The sequence below is a fragment of the Hylobates moloch genome, unplaced genomic scaffold (genome assembly GCF_009828535.3).
Source record: "Hylobates moloch isolate HMO894 unplaced genomic scaffold, HMol_V3 SCAFFOLD_18, whole genome shotgun sequence".
NCBI lineage: Eukaryota > Metazoa > Chordata > Mammalia > Primates > Hylobatidae > Hylobates > Hylobates moloch.
The window spans coordinates 31,259,792-31,269,166 of NW_026652293.1; the positions used below are offsets into that span (position 1 = coordinate 31,259,792).

Below are 9,375 nucleotides of genomic sequence, written 5' to 3' on the forward strand. Positions count from 1 at the left end.
TCTTGTTGTAGCCTATACCTGAGATTTCTTGTGTTATCATTTCTGTGTCTGAGGTTGCTGGAGAGTGACAAAAGAGGAGAAGGATAAAAGAGGTTAGAAAAACCAAGGCCCTTAGTCTCATGGTTGTAGCCCTGCCTTCCTTCCCCACCTTCCACAAGCTGTGAAAAACAGTAGAGGAGCTGGTGCCCAGAAAGCTGGGAGATGACAAGTGAAACTTGCAGCAGGGAAGAGAGGGCCTGACACCTCCACATGTGCTCATCTGTTACAAAGTTTCAGCTCCCTTACATATACTTCTGCATTAGGAGGGAGACACCCCAACCAACATCCCAGGCAGAGGAAAGAGAGTAAAGCCACTTGAGAGAGGCCCATCTTCACCATTCAACAATCTCTTCCGACCATGGTCACATCCTCACCCTCCTTTCTCAGTTCTTTATAACTTCAGAGAGGAAATCACAAAGAAAAAGAAAGAAGACAAAGACAGGTAACTATGTTAGTTAAGGTATGTGAGCTGCTGTAACAGCATAACACAATAAAAGTTTGTTTCTGTCGCACCCACCAGTCTAATGCATGGGAAGGATGGGGGAATTCAGGGAGCCATAGCTCTGCCATCTTCAACACATGGCTGCCAGCATTGCCCCGAGCATCGGCATCCCACAGGCAGATGGGGAAAGAGCATGTGAGATTGCAAGTGGGAGGCTTTTATCACAAGCCTGGAAGTGGCACATATCACTTCTGCTCAGATTCTACTGGTCAGAACTCAGGGGTGTAACCACATTTAACTCAAGGGAGACTAGAAGATGCCAAATATGTGTTTGCCCAGGAAGAAAAGGGAAAGAGTTTGTGATCAGTCAGCAGCCTTAGCCTTAGTGGACATGAGAGGGCAGACAGAAAATTCGGGAGTGATCTGTACCCATGGGGTAGTGAGGGTGCATATCTAATTTTGCCTAAAAAAAGTATTGCAGACCACAGACTCAATGAGAAAATAGAAGGTTAGACTGGTTAGTCCTCCTTCACAAATCTTTGGTTTGTTTCCCTTAGTCCCTTGCATCATGACCCCAGTGTTCAGCTCAGATCCGATTATCTCTGAGAGTTAGTGCACTGTGATAAATAGCCAGTCTTAGGGTTGCTAAGAATGCCAGTAATTATCAGCCACATCTAAAAGATTCATGAAAACCTCTATATAGTTGCTGCCAATACTTGAATACTTTCTGCTTGAATACTTTCTATCCTGGAGAACTTTTTATCTTAAAAGACAACCTAAGCCATTAATTTACTAATTAAATATTTTTTTGAATGCATACCCTCCACCAGGCACTGGGAATACAAGGTCACAATAAACCTAGATCCAGTCCTTAAGAATATCACAGTTTTGTACAATTTCTCTATGTTTGTTACATTGGGCCACAGTTCTGCTTCTGCTGATGGTACTTGTCATTACTCTCCATTGCAGAGGTTGCCCAGGTATCTGAGTGAATTGCAAGCACAAAACAGTAGTCCTCGCTCAGACCCCAATCAACCTCACCCTAATTACCCCTAGAATCACCCTAATTATCCCTAGAAAAGTCAATCCTGGCTCCCATGTGACATTTGAAAATTGCCTACATGGCATTTTCCAAACCCTCTTATCCTCAGAGGACTTTTTGGAATCAGTCATTTGTCTAGTTGCAAAATTACTTCTCCTCTGCCTTTCCAGTTTGGGTTTCTAAATTCTGCCTCTGGGTCCATTTCAAAACCTGTAATTGGATCATTCAGGGGCTGAGCCTGCTGCGAAGCATCTCAGTGCCCTTGTCCATATTCATCTTGGAAAAAATCCACCCATCAGAACTCACTTTATATGGCAAAATATGCCCATGCTTTTCATTTCAAAACCACTGCAGGGGCTGCATCTGAAGAATAGCCACCCATCTTTCAGCCACCTCCCACTTTGTGTTGCTAATTCAAAATATAATCTGTGCCTGGAAACCAGGGGGGCTTTCAAAATTGTTTTAGAAGATATTCTAAAGATGAGTTGTAAACCCTCAGGATCCTCTTCCATGACTCCCCACACCCCACTCTCCCTCACTTTAGCTCAGCCTGTAGATGATCTCCCAGTGTTTGCTCTTGGCCCTGCCACTAGGAATTCTTCCCTGATCAGTCTACCAAACTCTGCTTTAAAGTTGGCATTTGGGGATTGGTAAGCAAAAGTTATTCCTAAATGTCCCTATTTCAACATTTAGGCAAAGCCCATTATGGTTTTTAAGCTCTACTTATTTCTTTCTACTGGGCTTTTCCTGTTCTAAGTGGCCCTGAAAGGTTTTAATGACACGAGGAAACCAGCAGGAGCACCAGCAAGTGACAGATGCCCCTGGGCACCTGCTGTGCAGTATCCCACTTAGTCCCCCCCACCATCCTGCAAGGCTGGCTCTATCATCCCAAGGCTGCACGTGAGGAAGTGAAGCAGAAACAGGTCAAGTAGCTTTAACTTGTCTGATGTCACCAAGCTGGCAAGTGGAATTCAGATTCACATAGGCCTGACTCCAAAGCCAGAGCTCTTTCTAACACTCCAACAAACTAACATCCTTATTTGAAGGTTGGAACTAGTAAGGCATATAATCATGGACGAGGCAATTAAGTACCTCTGAACCTGGGGTTTCTTCACAAATGAAGGTGGACTAGATGAATGCTAAGGTCCCTCTCCTTAAAATTCTCTCTTTCTATTGATCTAGGGCTAGTGGACTCTGGAGGGAGAACTCACACCAATCTCAAGCAACAGAAGCAAGTAAATCAACAATAAACATTTATTTAGTGCCCACCCTACATGAGACAAATTATAGCTTTATTTTAATTATTCTAACAAGTCTGTAAGGAGGATTATTATCCTCCTTTTTATAGAGGAGGAGACCAAGGCTCAGAGAAGTTCAGAAACATACCCAAAGTCACACAGTTAATAAGAAGCAAACCCAAGAATGTCTGACTTTTAAGTCCACGCTTCTGTGTCCACCACTTTATATTTGTAGGGAAGGTGGGGAAAGGATGGAGGGCAGGTATTGTAAGAGATGGTCATTTAAGGCCAGAGAAATACCTTACAGAGTGGTCACCTGGCAGAGTGGTCAGAGGTAAGTCAGTTGAGATAAGAAGAGGTGCTTAGAACAGGTAATTAAAGCCCTGCTCTAGTCTCTCTCATTAGACTTTACTCGCAACCATAGGCAAATGTGCTACTTACTTCCACACATGGAGTTCTGCCCTGGAAGGAGCTTTGCCTGGGAGAGCTTGGCTTGGCATCCAGTCTTGCTCATGAAGACCACTTATCCCCTAAGTAAATAAACCTTTTGTGCACCACCCCCCATTCCCCCACCACCTCATACTTGTCTTGCCTCTCCAGACTTTAGCCTAGGTGACTTACAGAAATGCCAGACTTTTAGCCCAAGCCCTATCATGCCCAGTACTTTTCTGGGGCTGCTTCAAGTCTTGGTGTGTACTAAATAAGGCTTGCTGGAGTATGATATCACCAGCTGTAATGGAAAGGAGCAATCAGTGGTGAAAAAAAAAAATGAGACTCTGAAAAATAAACAAGGGTCCATGCCTGGTTATTCCAAGATCAAGCCAGGTTTGCAAAGCAGATGCCCAGCCTGATGGAGCACAAGCATGGGCTTTGGGACCAGGTAGATCTGGGTTTGGATAAAACTTGGCTATCCCTGCTTTCTGGCTTCAACTTAGAGTGTCAGTCAGTAAAACGAGGATGACTGGAACCTTGTAGGGTGGCTGTAAACATGGAAAACATGCACGACGCTTTAAGCACTTTGGAGAGACAGAGAGGAGGCAGGTCCTGTTACAATTAGTGTTAAGTAAATAGCATGAGAAAAGCCTTTTCCCTGCTTTGAGTACTCCAGCAAGGATCACCATTTTTCACAGTTTTGCTTCTCCGGAAACTGGAATGTGACTATTTGGTGAGTAACACCAACAATACCCACTGGACACTAATGTTCAGAAGGTAGCCAGTCTCTGGAATTGAAAACCAGCTCCTGGAGGCTGCTGGAACACACCACTCAGAGCCTAATGAAGGGGTCTTACAGCTTGTTACATAGGGAATTTTCAAAACTCACCTTTTTTCACTTCAAAATAGAGATGTGGTAACTGCCTGAATGTGATTGTTATATAAGAAAATGAAGGAACATAGGCTAAAACCAGTAAAGGGAAAGGACAAGTCAGACATAGTAAAAATATGTCATCTGAGAAGCAGGGCAGGCTGAGAAATGTGGGAGGGACGTCCGGGATGGTAAATGGGCCCCTTGTCATGCAGGCAGCCCTATGTCCTGGTTAATGTCTTTGTCCTAGAATTGTTTTCAAGAGCACTGCCTTTAATTCTTAGAGCCGTCCCAGTGTGGATGATAAGTCTTGGGTCACCTAGACATACAGAATATAGAGGAATATAGGATATCACTTGCACATTTAATGGGAGAGGCAAGCTGTATATGCTCTTTGGGCTACAAAGCCCCAAGTTAACCCAGGCAGATGGACACTCAGGGAAGGAACTTCCATAGCTAGGCTGTCTGAGCCAGGGCACTCTTCCTCATATTTCTACTAAACCCCTCTGATTGTCACATAGGCTCATTTGCTGGCTGGTGAAATGGAAGTGGAGACAGGAGAAAACAGGAGGGTGCGGGGGCAAGGGAGGAGGGGCGGGATAAGCCTGAGGAGTCATAGGATCATCAGTCAGCTATTCCATGCTATGGCATCAAATGGGGAAATGGACTCAATGACTGTGCTTCTCTGCTGTGGCTCAGTTTGTCTCTTTGGAAGGCAAAGGGATTGCTTAGAGCATGGCACCATTAGTCAGTGGCCTGGCTTGGCCTAAGTCAGTGTCTCCTTACTTCACCCTTTGTGTTCTGAGATTCCTAGGAAGGATCCTAAAGAGGTCACCAGTTTCTGACCATTCTGAGGCTAGAACGTGGGTTTTTGGTATTTGTCCCAGTCCCACCAGAAGTGAATATGTGTATACGTGTGTCGGGTGTGCCTCGTGGGTGTGCCTCACTGATCCAGGATGTGCACAAAGGCCTCACAGTCCCCATGCCCCACCCTGCTGGGCCCCCTGTGTTCTATTTTAACAGCTCGGGGTAGCCTGATCTGAGGTCCTTCCATCCCGTCCCCTCCTTGTTTACTGGAACATTGGGTCACCGCAGTGCAGCTGGAATGCAATCTCTGGGAGATTCAGCAAGGCCGAGGCGGGCCCTGCAAGGCGTCATGTCATTGCGTTGTTTTTCCTCCCCTCCCACTGAGTTTTCTTGGAAGTTCTGAGCCAGGCTCAGTGTGTATCTCCAAAGATGCATTCCAAATTCCCAGCTGCTTGCAACTCAGCAAGTCTCACTGCCTCTCCTTTTAAAACCCAGGCACCCTGAAAGGTTAGAGATAAAAAAAGCCCACACGTAGGCAAAGGGGGAGTGAAGCACTATATGGGGCCTGGAATGGGGGTGTCAAGCCTGTGGTTTGCAACTGCCCATTGTCACATAGCATTCAACCACGATTTCCTCTCTTAAAAGCAAAGAGGAAAACAATCTCTGTGTAAGATGTTTTTGTGGCTTCATTGAAAAGAAAGAGGGGCAAGCTTGTCCCCAGTCTGTGCATCAGGCCCAGCTGAGGTGCCTGGAGGTGGCTGTGCTGCCCTTTTCCTCCCTGAGCACTGATCTTGCCTCATTCTCCACCGTCCTGAACTCTGGTGATCTATCTCTGTCCATCTCCCTATTTCCCACCAACTTCCCTGTCCCCATACTTTTTTCCCTTTCGTCTTTGTCTCTCCATTATGATTACTTCCTTCCTTCCTGGACTAGAGGAAATAATGGAGGGCAGGGAGAAATAGCCAAACACATCAACTATTTAAAAATCACATTTATTTTTATCAAGAGTGAAAAAGGCACTGTGCTTTTCTTAGATTTGTTCTTGCTGTTGAGTGATATATTGATAACTTAGGGATGAGCCTTGGGTTCTCAATGTGTGATCATCCTCTGATCTACAGCATCAACAGCCTTGGAACTTGCTAGAAATGCACATTCCCCAGCCCCACATCAGACCTCTTGAGGTTAAGGCACAGAATCAGAATTTTAACAAGTCCTCCAGGTGATTCTGTTGTGCATGAAAGTTTGAGAACTCCTGGTGTAGAGGATTCTCCAAGGGGCTGGGGGTGAAAGGAGGTCTTGAGGTTTCTTTCTGCCCTCTGGATGTGAGGAAGATGGGGTCTGTCCTACACTGGTTAGACCTGGCTCATGCACCTTGCCTTTCAAACTGGGGCAGGGGTGAGAGTGACAGTAAGGAGAGGAAGGACTGGGAGGGAGTTAATGGTAGCTCTGCTGGTGTTCCTTGTGAGCTGGATTCATGAGCCACCCTCTGGTCAGGGATCTATAGCTTTCTGATCTTCACATTGTGTTCAGCTTCCCTCTGAAAGCATGTGAACACCTGACACATGTTATGTAATGATGTGGATTCCATCACTCTGCTTCTCATCTGACCTTCGGCAACTAAGCTGACTACTGGTTGTAGATGGAAGTTGTGAAATCTATTGTTTATTTCTTTTCTTTCCTTGGACTAAAGCAAATGACTAAAAATAGGCTCTTTACCTTGTCAGTTCTGTTCCTATCTTCTGAAAGACTTTCAAGAATAGCTCCAAAGATTATGAAGAGTGTTGGGATTACGAATTTAGACTTGTGGTGTTTGGTTTGGTAGCTACTGGCCACATGGCTATTAAGCAATTGAAATGTGGACAGTTGGAACTAAGTCAGGCTGTAAGCATACAACACCCACCAGTTTGCAAAGGCTTAATCCAAAAGAAAGTGTAAGTTATTTCATGGATAATTTTTATGTTGATTTCATGTTGAAATGATAATACTTCAGATATACTGGGTTAAATGCAATATTTAAATTAATTTCACTCATTTCTTTTTATATTTAAAAATGTGACTACTAGAAAGTTTAAAATTACAAATGTGGCCTATATTCATGGCTCACATTATATTTCCATTAGATGGTGCTGGTCTGGTATTCTGGGGTTCTGGGGGAGACTGTGCCAGAAACAAATACAAGCAGTGTGTGTAAATTATAGCATGAGTGTTCAGGTGAGGCAATGTAGCATAAGGCATGGTAGCTAATCTCTTGGCCTTTAGAGAAAAATACACTAGGGTTGAGTCTAGATTCTGCCACTTACTTGGAAAAGTAACTTCTGTGAACTTCAGTTTTCTCATCTGTAAAATGGGGTTGTCTGAGTTCCTGAATCAGAGGGCTTTTGTGAGCATTAGTTAAGACAATGAATGTAAAATATTCCTGACTGTTAACAAGTTCTCAATAATACCAACTCCCCTTAAGTAAGAAGAAATTCTGTTACAAGATGGTATTTGGCATTGATTGTGGACTCTTTATTTCTGAGGGCCTTTAACATGTACCTGATGCTCCTCTATCTGTAATGGTTTGTGTGTCATCCTGCCCCAAAGTATTGAATACTTAAAATACCTTCTCAATGCTTCTTCAGCTGGAAATCCACAGCTGGCTATGCCCCACTCTCAACATCCCCTACCATGACACTATAGGTCCTTGTGGTGAAGAACTGGATTACATGGTGGACTGTTCCTGAACAGAGACCTATCTGGTATATTATGCTTACAAAACTTGACATCATATATGGCATAGACAGTAAATGGGCTCTGCCAATGACAAAAGCTGTGTACTTTCTGAATGAGGAAAGCAGAGTCTATTCATTTGCAAATACTCCAGTTGAGCAAAGTCAGGACTGAGTGGGAAACTGGGAGGAAATTGTGATCCTGGCTTTGCGATTATTGACTAGCCACTAAAGAAGAGTTTTAGCCCTTCTGTCCATATGATAGCACAAAATATCTAAGTTAGATTCTTCCAAAGAGAAAACTGTTCTCTCATGAAGTTTGTATGTAGACTGGAATGAAACAAAAGGAGGATAAGTGAGATGAAGAGTGGAAAAAATATCAAACAAAAAGGTGATATGCCAGGTTCCATTTTGAAAGACACTGAATATTGTGTCGTAGTAGCATATCTCCAGATGCAAAGTCTCTGAGTTTGCAGAATGCTTACACTATGATAAAGCCTGTAACAATTTGTTAGCCACTAACAAAAATGGTCCTGAGTTTTCTTCCATGAGTACTGTTTAAAACAATTACAGGAATGAAGAAGCAGAGATCATGCAAGGTGTTTCCATCCAAAAGTAGGCGTCTCATGTCATCTGCTCTGGCCAGTATTTAACCTTGAGAAAAGAAGAAGTGTAGAGATGATGTACTTGCCTGAGGGATGGATTAAAAAGTCTTTGGTCTCTCTCTGAATGGTACTACTGAATTTATCCTCATCACCATCATCATTGTCATTGTCATCATCATCATCAAAACAGGTACCTTTGTTTAGTGCTTCTTACATGCCAGAAATTTTGCTAAGTGCTTTTTATGGTTGATCTCAATTAATTTTCTTGAAAGCTCTTAACTACTATTAGTAGGCTATTTTTGCAGATGAAGAAGTTAAGGCATAGAGACATTAAGTAACTTGCTCAAAGTTAATGCCCCTGACATTGGGCTTGCTGGAATTTTCATGCTCATTAAACAGAAATGCAAGCTGAGAGGACTTGCATATTACAGATCACAAAGGGAATCCCCAGATTAGAAGTCTTTAACGTTATATCAACTGTAAGATACCTTTTTATAAGAAATATTTCATAATACCACATTTATTATTCAGAAATAAAATTAATATTGTGTAATCCACCTAAACACACAATATTTGAAAATCAATATTTTGTCATAAAGAGACATGAAATAGATATGTTTTACAATGAAGTAAATACATTTCAATAAGTAAACATTCGGGCACAATGAGATCATCAGATACTGGCACTTGTACATAGAATCACCATGAAAACTGCATCTACAAATGCTGACTACTCAAATACCAAAAGTGGTATTGACTCTAAAAAGGTAAGCAACTCTTAGTAAAGTTTTAAATAGAATAAAGTACAATTCTACCTTAATTTATATGTTGATTACATTATGGGAAAATTCGATATACATTAATAAAAATCATGCAAAAAATTCTTTGCGTTCGTATGTAAGGTAGAGTTAAGTTCCAGATCATATAAGTTTTCCAAGTTTATCAATTATCCAGTAGGACATTCAAAAGGTGGAATAAGTTTTCATTGTGAGGGAACTGTTTGAGGCACTGTAACAACATTGAACCCATATCCCTACCAAGAAAATGGCAGTAACACTTTTGCCTCAATATCTGGGATACCAGGGATACTTTGCAAATTTCCAAAACACCTTTGGACAAAGGTTCTCTGCCAGCCTTGGCTGCACATTAAAATGAGCTGAACTTTAATTCAAATACCAGTTGGTGCTTGGG

General features: G+C 42.6%; 1 long non-coding RNA gene across 1 annotated transcript in view; it reads left to right on the top strand.

The window, feature by feature from the left end:
• Nucleotides 1–8,314, top strand: part of LOC116457695 (uncharacterized) — a 100,710-nt gene extending 92,396 nt beyond the window's left edge. Inside the window, exon 3 of the long non-coding RNA XR_004245083.1 lies at nucleotides 8,153–8,314. This is a non-coding gene — a long non-coding RNA (uncharacterized LOC116457695). The remainder of the gene's footprint in view (nucleotides 1–8,152) is intronic.
• The last annotated feature ends 1,061 nt before the right edge of the window (nucleotides 8,315–9,375 follow it).